Source organism: Lithobates pipiens, unplaced genomic scaffold (genome assembly GCF_037356315.1).
Source record: "Lithobates pipiens isolate NorthernLeopardFrog02 unplaced genomic scaffold, aLitPip1_a1.2 Scaffold_1, whole genome shotgun sequence".
NCBI lineage: Eukaryota > Metazoa > Chordata > Amphibia > Anura > Ranidae > Lithobates > Lithobates pipiens.
In genome coordinates, this window is record NW_027507685.1 from 158,243,732 (window position 1) to 158,257,521 (window position 13,790).

A 13,790-nucleotide genomic window follows, 5' to 3' on the forward strand; every position below is an offset into this window, starting at 1 on the left:
GGGAGAGGGTACTTAAGGGACTGACATCACATGCTTCTGGGTTCCGGTCCAGAAGATCTTTCTGTCTGTTTGGTCCTGGTCCTCCTGACCAACCCCCATGGCCTGGGGTGAGGATGCATCCAATTCCGAGTCTTGGGGCTGGCTAGCCCGAGGCAAAGTAACTGGAAGGATTCAAAGGTGGTCCGGTGCCATCTCATCTGTGGCGAGGCCCAGCAATTGGAGAAGCAACCAGGGGAGGACTCTTTGGGAGAAGGCCCCGCTGAAGGCTGGCTTCTCGGAAAGAGCCTGGAGGCTCAATTGAAAGACACCAAGCGAATCTACACTCATACGGTATTGCACTGGTACAATATGATGGCTCTCTAAATTTATCTACATCCTTCAGTTACATTCAAGTCTGTGGCAGAGACTTTATTCACAAGTCTTCTATATCCAAGTCTGTGGCAGAGATTTTGTCCAAGTGATCTATATGCAAGTCTGTGGCAGAGGCTTCGCTTTATTCAAACACTCAGCTGCTAGGCCCAGTGAGAGGAGGTCTATCCGGTAGCTGTGAGAATCCAGTGTTGAGCGTTAATTCTCTGGATTTCTATAGTGAGAGACTTCCTATCTTTTGCAGTTCCAAGAGTACCTAAACTTCCTACCCAACCCTCTACCTTTCATTAAGAGACTGTTCTGTCTACCTGTTGTCCAATAAATACACTAAAAGTGGATCCAGTGTCAGTTTCTGCAGTTCTTTGAGCCATCTACCTCGGGAAACCCCTAGAGGCACACAAGGTCAAGAAGGTAACGGTAAGCCCAACAAAACCAGCCGCTCCTTCGGGGGTCAATGCTACACCTCTTTTCTCTAAGAAAAGTTTTATCTCCATTGTGGGGTCACCAGTTAGGTATTTGTATATTGAAATCATATCCCCTCTCAAGCATCTCCTCTCCAGAGAGAATAAGTTCAGTGCTCGTAATCTTTCTTCAAGACTAAGGTCCTCCAGTCCCTTTATTAGCTTTGTTGCCCTTCTCCAGTTCCAGCACATCCTTCCTGAGGACTGGTGCCCAGAACTGGACAGCATACTCCAGGTGCGGCCGGACCAGAGTCTTGTAGAGCTGGAGGATTACCGTTTTATCTCTGGAGTTAATTCCTTTTTTAATTCATGCCAACATTTTGTTTGCTTTGCCTGCAGAAGTTTGGCGTTGCATGTCATTGCTGAGTCTATCATCTACTAGGACCCCCAGGTCCTTTTCCATCCTAGATTCCCCCAGAGGTTCTCCCCCCAGTGTATAGACTGCATTCATATTTTTGCCACCCAAATGCATTATTTTACATATTTCTACAATAAACATAATTTGCCATGAAATTGCTCCTCCCAATAATTTGTTCAACATCTTCCTTGCTTAGCTTGGTATTGTCCTAAAATACATAGATTGAACTGTTTATCCCATCCTCCAGGTCGTTTATGAATAAATGAAAAAGGATTGGTCCCAGCACAGAACCCTGGGCGACCCCACTTTCCACCCTGGACTATTCTGAGTATTCCCCATTTATCACCACCCTCTGAACTCATCCCTGTAGCCAGTTTTCAATGCACAGCTCTCTCTCTCACTCTCCTGATAGTTTGCCAGGAAGGGAGTGTGTCTGTGTAAATCAAGAAAGTGAACAGACAGCAGCTTCAGCTGCCCACAGTTAAAATGGGTGCAGCCAGACTCAGTGGAGGGAGATTTTTTCAGCATATTCGGCAAGTACAGATTTACTTTACATATACAATAATGTAGCACCCTCTACCAATAGGTAGGTGCTAGTAATAGGACTAAGACTGTCAGCACAGGCAAATGTAGGCAGGCTTATGCTGCAAGCTAAGCCTCTCTGTTTTGATCTGGGGGCTGGGAGTGGTTAGAGTAGCAGTGGGTGTGACCACCTGTGCTCTAGTTCCGAGGAGCCTCCCCTGCTTCTGGGAGAATGTTATGGAAGAGGGGCAGGGCCTGAAACTGGAGTGGCAGGTACGTCATGTGGGATCCATGATCAATCCCCAATTGGTATTGGCATGGGGTGGTGGGCCTCCGATATAAGCTGAGGTAACATGCCACTGGGGGAAGAGTTGAAGGCTGAGTGAAGTGGAGGATGGAATACTAGACAGCAGCAGGATGGCACCCCCATCTGGGGAGGAGGGGTGCACCAATCACAGGAGGAGGCCCAGGGAGAGCTGTGAAGGAACTTTGCTTTTACACAGACATTAGTAATGTCCTTATTATCACACGGTCATCGATAAGGAACTCCTGGAGCAGAAGGGCAGGTGAAACTGTTGGAACATATGGTCCGGTCAAGTTCTCCATCAAGGACTCAGGGCAGAGAAAGGTCAGTGAGTGTACCACAGTGGAGGGCTGTATGTGCCAGGAAGTCTGTGAGGGAACTTTGCTTTTACACGGTCATTAGCAAAATCTTCATCATTACACGGTCAATGATGAAGAGTCCTGGATCAGAGGAGAGACTGTGGGGATATGTGTCAAATCGATGTGGAATGTGGGCACAGGATTTGCAAGCTGGGCTGGCTGGGAATAGAAGTCCACCATCCAAAATGTGCTTTTAAACTACTAGGTCTCTGGGGAGAAGTGCTGCAGGCCTCTGGCCTAGTAACACAGAGCAACCATAGCCAGCTTTCAGAAACTATTTAGAGTGGGTCCTTCTTGCATATGGAAGAAGATGTGACATTACTTCAGGATAAGTTTTGTGCAGGAGGAGAGGAGTTCTGGGAACATTACCCTTATCCTTACATGGTAATGGGTGAAGAAGTCCTGGAAGTAATAGTCTGCAGTAGTTAAGCAGAAAAGGAGCAACAGTCTGCATGGTGATGCAGAAAGATCATAGAAATTAATTATGCGTATCATCTCTTCTGGCTCTAATTATGAGATAATTTGTGAAATCTGTAAAGTGTGATGGCGAAATGAACTATCCTATGAGCATCCCATATACCCCATTCCCCAACCAAGTTGTACCCCCCAATAAAACAAAAACAAATCCAGCAAAATACTGTTCATTGTCTCTGCAATTGATATATGGGAGTCTGGCAGCGGGGTGAATTGGTGGATGTTAGTAACTAGTGGTAACCACACCGCTACAATAATATGCAAAGTGGTTGGAGGGAAGCTTCAGAATGGCAGATGGCAGATGTTTTTATTACAAATTATGTGTGCAGACTGCAGTTCCTCTTTAACCACTTCACCCCCGGAAGGGCTCTGCCTGAAAAAAAATAAAAAGTCAACAGCTACAAATACTGCAGCTGCTGACTTTTAAAAGAAAGACACTTACCTATCCAGGGTGCCTACCTCACCTGAAGCCATCTCGTCCCTCGGCTCCAAGTAGAGGCGCTGGCATCTTCAGTAAGGGAATAAGGTAGTGCGGCTTCACAGCCTGGTTCCCTGCTGCACATGAATGAGTTGCGTAATTACTCTATTACTGTCCTGACACTCAAAAATGTTCAGTAAAACTTTTTAACCCTTACAACCTCAATGCTCTCTCTAATTGGGCAACTAAGTACAACTGGGGGAATCAATGGTAAAGGATCTGGGGGTTTTGGTAGATCATAAGCAATAATAGCATGTAATGCCAAGCTGCAGTTTCAAAAGGAAACAAAGTCCTTTCTTGTATTAGGAGAGGTATGGACTCCAGAGAGAGAGAGAGATGTCATTTTGCCCCTGTTCAAATCATTCATAACACCTCATCTGGAATATGCAGTTCAGTTTGGGGCACTGGTTCTCAAAAAGGATATCTGGGAACTGGAGAAAGTCCAGAGAAGGGCAACCAAACTGATAAGAGGCATGGAGGCGCTCAGCTATGGGGGAAAGATTAGAGCAACTGAATCTATTTCCTCTTGAGAAGAGGAGATTAAAGCGGTTGTATAGTCTATTTTTTTACTTTTACCTACAGGTAAGCCTATAATAAGGCTTACCTGTAGGTAAAAAAATATCTCCTAAACCTGTATGGTTTAGGAGATATTCCCCTGGCAATGAGCCGCTGACTGCAGCGGCGTATTGCGCACAGGGGTTTCTCGACTGGAAGCCCGGCAGACGCCGGACCCTGCTGGAAAGAAACCCCCTGCGCGCATGCACAGGAGTGACGATATCGCTGCTGCAGCCACTCACCGCGCCGGAGCCACGATATCCGCAAGACACGCCGAGGGAACATGTCAGCTCCCTCGGGGTGTATCGGGCGAGATTTCGGGGCCTCGTTCTAAGGTAAGTATTCCATAATGAGCTAGTATGCGGTGCATACTAGCTCATTATGCCTTTTCCCTTACAGGTATGAAAAAAAAATTTCAGCGGTCTTACTACCACTTTAAGGGGGGATATAATCAACATTTACAAATACATAAGTGGTCCATATCGGGAACTTGGTGTTGAGTTATTCACTTCAAGGTCATTACAGAGGACAGGGGGGCACTCTTTACGTCTAGAGGAAAAGAGATTTCATCTCCAAATACGGAAAGGTTTCTTCACAGTAAGAGCAATGAAAATGTGGAATAGACTCCCTCCTGGATTCTTTCCTAAATGTACAAATATAACTGTGTACTAAGATATATTGGTAAAGTTGATCCAGGGCAAATCCGATTGCCTTTCAGGGGATCAGGAAGGAATTTATTTCCCCTGCTGTAACAAATTGGATGATACTTTGCTGGTTTTTTTTTGCCTTCCTCTGGGTCAACTGTGGGTGAAGGATTGTGTATATGGGATTTTATTATTATTTATTTATTTTGGTTGAACTAGATGGTCTTGTGTCTTTTTTCTCAACTTGACTAACTATGTAATCCCAAGGGAACTCTTGAACTAATTTTCAGGTCTCAAGGAACCTCTGCTAAGATTACTCCACTGGTGGTCATTGGGGAATGGCCCTTACAATGGTGTCATGAGCATCCCTGTCCCCTTTTTGTACATGCAGTTGCACGGTAGGGAATGCCCCAGCCACAGTTGATTTGGCTGACTGACACTAATAACTTCCTTCCAGGTTTGCCAAACATGGGTTTGAACTGAAACTAAGCTTATCTCCATTGATGGTCAGTGGGAAGAATGCCTACCTTACAGTGTTCATCATACCACCCTTGCAGTCATGCCAATGGCTTTGTCAAGTGACATTGGACCTGGAACTATGCAGGCATCATCAGATGGAAGATCAGTAAGCCACAGGAACCCCTTGTACATGTGTAGATGGCTCCTTCAGAAAGACCCCTTCAAAAGAGTATGAATGAAATCCTTAAAATATTGGTCATTGTTCTTCATTACAGGCAGGGTTACAAACAAGATAGGTTCTGTAGGATTATTCTTAAGTTTGTTTTCCTGTCTGTGCCCCTGTTCAGAAGATTTCACCTCACTTTTTGTCCCTGTGACAATTGGATTTTGAAAATTTGGGGTTATTCTGGACACAGAGTTTGGTGATAAAGCTTCCGTGGAGACACCTTTTTCCCATAATAACTCTTACAGAAGTGAATATCCTTTCCTAGGGGTAGATTTCCTCTCGCTTCCTGTTGTCTCCCTCCCATTTGTAAGTATGAGGCCAAAGTTTGGCCCATGTGTACGACAGCCAGTCCAACAGAAGCAGGCTTTTGTCGAAGGGGCATGACCGGAATTGGTCTGCCGATCGGCACCTGGTCAGGGCTCTCAGCCAATGGCTGTGATTGTGGACTGGTGTCTTCTGCCGGGGGGGGTCATCCCCTTGTCAGAACACAAAAGCTCAGTGGGGGAGATCTCTGTACTAACATCAGATTGTTAGTACATGATCAGTTTTTTTTTTTCATTTAACTCGCTGGGTAAAAGAAACCCTGACACAGCAGGATTTGCTGATGTTTTTTTATTGTAGTCTCAGGGGTTCATACCTGCCATGGCCAGGGCTGCTTAAAGTGGAATTTCACCCAAAAGTTAAAGTTACATCCTACATTCTTTTTCCTTTCTCTCCTCCATCCTGTTAAGAAATAAAACATTTTTTTTTGCTTGTTTTTTCAGGGAATACATTTTTTTTGATGGTACCCGCTCCCACATCCTCATTCTTTGCCGAAGCAAGTTAATGTTACCTTAGTACAGGGGTGTCCAAACTTTTTTCAAAGAGGGCCAGATTTGATGTAGTGAACATGTGTGAGGGCTGACCATTTTACCTGACAATCTTTGAACCATTAAATTGAAACACAAATTAATTAATTCACTGCTCAACAAAAATTATCTTGCCTTTGTGGCTGTGTTTAGTGAAGAGTCTAAGGATGAGCTTCGGCGTGTTATTTGGATATACCTAATTTATCAGCGTTTTATAGCGACAGTGCTGGTACCAGCTGTTCCAGAATATCGCACTGCTTATATAAAACTTTTTTCTCTTTTTTTTTCACCTTAATTTTATTTGAAGTGTCACATAATGAGCACTCATGTCACTGGACTGAAGTGGGGTGCGTTAAACTTACATGTAGTGCAATCTAATGTGGTGTTGGAACCTTTGACAGCATTTTATTGCAAGATTCGTCTCTTTTCTGGATATTTATACCCTCTTCTTGTCCATATGATGGATCAAACATAGCAGAATTATCTATTATCAGAGGCAGTCACAAACCATACCGATTCACTAACCTCTCAAGAAACTATATCTCTTGAATGGGGCTAGAAAACACGATTTTGTGTTTATAAGAGCAATGGTGTTTGGTCATGTTTTCCCTGTACATACTGTCACATTTTGAAAAACGGGTACAGTAAATTTCCCTTGGCAAACATTCCTAGCAGCAAAACCTCCAAGACCTGAAATGGTTTATGAAAATCAGTGCGTTTGGCATTTGAGATAAGCAGTGTTTAAAGTGAATGCATAATAGCTTTGTAAATAATTTTTGTTTATTATGTTTAACATGTTTATTATGTTTAACATTTTGCTTTCCCCATGTGAGAAAAAGAGGATACACTTTTTGCCTCTTTTCATGATTTAGAGACTCTTCGTTTCCTTCTTTAATGGAAGAAGCCATCTGAATACAATATAGAGCAGGGAACTCTTCCTCTATCAGAAAGCTTATGTCCTGTACACACGGTCGGAAATTCTGATGGAAAAAGTCAGATCGGAGTATGTTGGAGGAAAATCCGATCGTCTGTGGGCTCTATCAGACTTTTTCTGTCGGATTTTCCGATGCACAAAATTTGAGTGCAGGATCTAAAATTTACGGACAACAAAATCCAATCGCATAAATTCCGATCGTGTCTACAAGGCATTAGTCCACTGTTTCAGACAAACTGTGTCTCAAAGCAGAATATGACTGCTTTGCTGTGACTATAACTAACCCATAGTGCGCTTAAAAACTTTTGATGTATTAAGGCGGTTGTAAAGGTGGAAAATAATCCTAAAAAAATAAAAATCTTCCAACTACATGTCTGTGTCATAATTATTATTATTACACAGAATTTATATAGCGCCAACAGTTTGCACAGCACTTTACAATGTTAGGGCAAACAGTACAGTTACAATACTATTTAATACAGGTGGAATCAGAGGGCCCTGCTCCTTAGAGCTTACAATCATAATGTGCTAGTATGCATCGCATACTAGCACATTATGAAAGACTTACCTTAAAACAATGCCCTCCAGCGGTGCACTGCGGACCGTGCTTCCGCCCTTATCCAGTTTTCTTTCCATGTTTGCATGCTTCGGCCATTTGAATGGCCAAGCTGCGACAGTGTCACTCCCATGAATGCACACAAGAGCCACAATCACGCTATGGCGCTCTGAATTCCGTCCATTCAGAGCGCAGTGCACATGCACCTGTGTCATCACAGGCTGCAGAAATAATATCTTATAAATCATGCACCTTTGTGATATTCCTTGTACCTACAGGTAAGATTTATTATAAGCTTACCTGCAGGTACACGTCACCAAGCAGTATTTAATACCACTTTAAATGATTATTTGTAAAACAAAGATTGTATATTGATAGTAAACAAAAAAAAAATAGTTCATTTTTTTTTAAATTGACCCAAAACCATTAGAGTTTAACCTTTAAACTAAAGTGCTGTCATTACCAGTGGTGGACAGTGGTAATTGTTTTTGGGGGGGGCAAACTGTACCACCCCCCCGGTCGGTCAGGTGGGTCTGGTGCACTTACCCCATCTATGCATCTGGGCAGCACTTCTCCTAGGCTTTATCGGCGGCTTCCCTTGCTCGGCGGCGGCGGCAGCGCCAAAGGCTTTCCCTAACCCCTGCTCTCCCCGGGCATCGCAGCAGCTTTCGTTTCCTCCCTCGTCCCCAGTGTCCAATTGGGACTCTTCTCTTTTTGGCCAATCGGAAAACGGGTCTCAAACCTGTTTCTTATTGGCCGGATTGAGGATCAGTGTTTCAATAGTGAATATTCATTTGCTGTAGTAACACCTGGGTGAGCTCCTGGCGCAATGCTCTGTGCCAGGAGCCCACCCTATTTTGAAGTCCATTAGAGCCCCTGACTAATCAGGTGCTTCAAAAAAAATTTTGAAAAAAACATGCCGCTGTGATTCATGTGCATGGCATCCTGAAAAAGGCCACCACTGGTCATTACAAAAGGAACTGCTCCTGGTCCTCGAAAACCTTGTGGGTTATGGTCAAATGCCAAGCTGTTATGAAAGGCAAAGGTCTGAGCTTGTTGATACCTCCTGACCCTTTGTACACTTATTTGTCTCACTATGATGTGCTGCTTCAGCAGGTAATATAAAGTGTGCATGTGCCAGCAGGGAGCAGGCATGCTTTTTGCTTTGGATAATATAGAAATAGTTTATTTGACCAGCAGGGGGCAGGCTTCACCACACACAAGTCGGAGTAATTGATTGAGAAGTATTATAGCTGTACCACAGAAGACAGACAGCCCAAGCTGTTGACACGGATCAATCTCTGTCTGTAGTTTGCTGGTTTTGTGATCTGGTGACCCAAACCTTGGATACTGTTTAGGTTGCAACAATTAACTGTTACTGCTTTCCATGGCATTGGAAATGGTCCAAATATGGGCAGAACGTTGCCTTAGAAGTTTGTGCAGTGCAGTGTGCTTCTCCCTTAGAGGCTTTCGTCAGCAGTATATTGTGCTTTTTTCCTATTTACATACTTTTTCAGTCTGATGTCTTAACGTATGGGGTCCTCTTCCTCTTTAATCCTGGATAATGTGTAATGACATTGGCACCAATCACAGTGTTTCCTCAGTCTTCTAGGTAACAACATTTAAAGTAAAAGAATGAGGACATCTTGTGGCAGAGAAGAAGTCTGGATTGAAGGTGACAATTGCTGCCCGCAATTGGACTCCAAACCCGATCTCCAGGGAAGGAAAAAAATGCTCCCTTGTGTTCGCTGGTACTAGAACCAATGAAAACCGGGGAAGGATATAGAGGTTCAGAGACACTCAGCAAGAAGGTGAACATGAAAAGTCATCACAGGAGTGAAGGGCATACAGTACGTGTCTTATGTAAGACATGAGCCTGTGAGCAGAACATAGAAGGACCTCAGAGGAAGGGACTGGGACTGGAAGGTAGGCAACCCACAGAAAAAGACAACTGTCTCAGAATGAGACACAGAGGACAAAAGTAGGGATACTAACGTGTACAATAGAGGGCAAAAAGCACACAAGCTGAATAACACATCCATCAGAATAATTAGGACAAATTAGATTGGGGTGAAATATGAGGACGGAAGGTGGATTTTAAGGGGTACACATAGCGAGGTGACACCAGAGGGTTTAATGTTGATGTGTGTAAGAATTATCCCCAATACCAACAGCAAATCAGATCTTTCCTATACTCTTTATATAACATATTTAAAAAGCTAATGTATAATAAAAATGTGCCTTTCAAAGCTGCCCCACTTGGAATGCTCTTTTTCAGGGACGGACTGATAACTCATGGGGTCCCCGGGCAATAGGAGATTATGGGGCCCCCGGGCAATAGGAGATTATGGGGCCACACAGTATACACACACATACAGTATACACACACAGACACACAATATACACACAGAATACACACACACACTGAAAAGGTACTGGAGAGGCAGCTATAATCTTAGGATTTTTTTTAAAAACACTGATTTTTACATACTGTCCCTGGTTTTATTGAGGCTGGCAACCCTTATGGGGGCCCCCTAGTGGCATGGGGCCCTCGGGCAGTGCCCGAGTGCCCCAATGGTCAGTCCGCCCCTGCTCTTTTTAATGTCAAAGTCAATGCCCAGGGCATCGTAGTTTTCCTGTCATCTATCTGTTGTCATGCCAGTTGTATAAGAAAATTCACTGTTATTTCTAGCGCCTGGGGGTCCTGTTAGATGATATGCCGCGTACACACGGGCGGACTGTATTGCCGCGTACACACGAGCGGACTGTATGGCGTACTTAGTCCGTCATACAATCCGACGGACAGTCCGTCATACTTTCGACTGAACGGACTTGACCACACACGGATGCACAAACAGTCCGTCGAAAGCTTGCGCGATGACGTGTACAGCACGTACGACGGGACTAGAAATTGGAAGTCCAATACACAGCAAAGCACCCTTCCGCCGTGTAAATCCTTTCTGAGCATGCGCCATTCTTAGTCCGTCGAACTAGCCTACTGACGAGCGGATTGTCCGCTGAAACCAAAGTACGACGGACAGAATTTCGAAAAATCCGAAATATTAGTACACCAGACTGCACGCTAAAAAAGTCAGCTGAAGCCCACACACGAGCGGACTGTCCGCTGAAATGTGTTTCGACGGACTAAGTACGCCATACAGTCCGCCCGGACTGTCCGCTGAAATGTGTTTCGACGGACTAAGTACGCCATACAGTCCGCCCGTGTGTACGCGGCATATGGCGTACTTAGTCAGTCGAAACACATTTCAGCGGACAGTCTGCTCGTGTGTGGGCTTCAGCGGACTTTTTCAGCGTGCAGTCCGGCGTACTAAGAATTTCGGATTTTTCAAAATTCTGTCCGTCGTACTTTGGTTTCAGCGGACAATCCGCTCGTCAGTATGCTAGTTCGACGGACTAAGAATGGCGCATGCCCAGAAAGGATTTACACGGCAGAAGGGTGCTTTGCTGTGTATTGGACTTCCTATTTCTAGTCCCGTCGTACGTGCTGTACACGTCATCGCGCAAGCTTTCGACGGACTGTTTGTGCATCCGTGTGTGGTCAAGTCCGTTCAGTGGAAAGTACGACGGACTGTCCGTCTGATTGTATGACGAACTAAGTACGCCATACAGTCCGCTCGTGTGTACGCGGCATTAGGCTCAGCAATAGCATGTAATGCCAAGCTGCTGCTAACAAAGCAAACAGCATATTGGCATGCATTAAAAAGGGGATTAATTCCAGAGATAAAATTATAATTCTCCCGCTCTACAAAACTCTGATCCGGCCGCACCTGGAATATGCTGTCCAGTTCTGGGCACCAGTCCTCAGGAAGGATGTACTGGAAATGGAGCGAGTACAAAGAAGGGCAGCAAAGCTAATAAATGGTCTGGAGGATATTAGTTATGAGGAACGGTTGCGAACACTGAACTTATTCTCTCTGGAGAAGAGACGCTTGAGAGGGGATATGATTTCAATTTACAAATACCGTACTGGTGATAGGGATAAAACTTTTTCACGGAAGGGAGTTTAACAAGACTCGTGGCCACTCATTAAAATTAGAAGAAAAGAGGTTTAACCTTAACCGCTTCCAAACCGGCGAAAAATATGTAGAAGAATATGTATCGGCCTAAACTGAGGAAAATAAATAAATAATTTTTTTATATATTTTGGGGGGATATTTATTATAGCAAAAGGTAAAAAATATTGAGTTTTTTCAAAATTGTCGCTCTTTTTTTGTTGATGGCGCAAAAAATAAAAACCGCAGGGGTGATCAAATACCACCAAAAGAAAGCTCTATTTGTGGGGAAAAAAGGACGTCAATTTTGTTTGGGAGCCACGTCACACGACCGTGCAATTGTCAGTTAAAGCGACGCAGTGGCGAATCACAAAAAGTAGTCTGGTCATTGGCCTGCAAAATGGTCCGGTCTGAAAGTTAAACTACAGAGAGGGTTCTTTACTGTAAGGATGTGGAATTCCCTTCCACAGGCGGTGGTCTCAGTGGGGAGCATCCATAGTTTCAAGAAACTATTAGATAAGCACCTGAATGACCGCAACATACAGGGATATACAATGTAATACTGACATATAATCACACACATAGGTTGGACTTGATGGACTTGTGTCTTTTTTTAATCTGACCTACTATGTATCTATGAGGAGGAAAGAGGGGCAGAATAACTTTGATCCAAAAGAGGGACAGTCACTCCAAATGCGGGACAGGTGGGAGATATGCTAACACAATAATTTTAAGGGCTTCTGTCATTAAAAAAAGAACTGGTCCAGGTCTTCCAAAACCATGCTCTTATGGCTAAATGCCAGGCCATTTTTACGAAAGGCCAAGCTTTGAGCTTTGTTCTCAAAATCCTTCTGCTAACCTATTGGCCTAATATTCAGCTGCCAGCATTTACGATGGTATAAAACCACTTCCCAAAAACAAACAAATTAAATACGTGATGCGTTTATCTACCACAACAAAATGTCAAAAATCAAATACCATATCATTTTTTTAAAACTTTATCCATATATCATGAATAATTACTAAAGCAGTAAATGTAACATTCAGTATCACCTCCACCAACCCCTTTAGACACTCAGTGCTCACTTGTCAGCGGTTGGGTGAGTCCCAAGAGATGAGCCAGAGTGATTTTATTATATGGGAGTGATAACATAGTAGCATTTCAATTATACAGAGAGCACTATGTGTTATTGTTTCTTTTGAGCTCCTTTTCTGATTAAAGATAAGGGGAGATTTTCATTATTCATCAGTGGTTATTGCCTTTCTCAGTTTAAAAAGGGAATAAGCAGTTTTAGACCTTTTAAAAATGTTAGGTATTTTTTGTTAAAAAAAAAAAAAAAAAAAAAAAAAAAATTAAAAAGGTCCATGTTAGAAAAGTTTTAAATGTTTATTGTGTGACTATTAGAAAAACAATAATCCTGAGACTGATTTGTTAAAAAGCTTACTTCTGAGCACATTATTGTATTAACTCATTGTATTGTTTTGTCCTAATTAAATCCATAGTAAGTAGGATGATTAGATTTAACTAAATATGATAGCCTAAGAATGTACAGGAAAACATAGCTAAAAGAATAAAGGTACTAGTTCGTACCATGACAACTTAATTTATGTTTTCCTCAGCCAATAGAAGCATAGAGATGTTATTCTTATGGGTTATGTGAAGGCGGGACACAGTCTTTTGGCAGACATTTTTCTTCAGCTTTCGTGTTGTAAGCATGTCTCTCTGTTGTGGGCCACATCAGAAATAAATTTTCCTGCTTCTCAGAACACCTGAAGTTTTTACTGATCACAAGGGAATTTCCTAACATTTTTGGTCTTTCGAGCCGGGAGCAACACGCTGGTTTTCAGGTCAGATGGCCCGACAAAACTTCGGTGAGTATTGGACTTTGAAGCTCACCGAACCTTACAAGTCCCCCCAATCAATGTTATTTGGTGAAAAAGGGGCGGGGCCATAGATCTGAATTCCACTGTCTGTTTCCGAACCTTGTGTGATCCAGTCCAGGTGTTTGAGAGGTAAGATAATTTAAATTATTCTTAATTCCTTCTGAGTCTTTTCTTCTCTTTCTCTTGCTTCTGGTTTAATGTGTTGTAATTGCCGACATTGGTATTGATCGTATAATATCTAGATGATCCAGTGCTCGTAGACAGAGACACTTGGGGACGTTGTCTAAGGTAAAAAATTACGTCGCCCGCTGTCCGGACAGATAACAAAAAGATTTGAGGTATACCG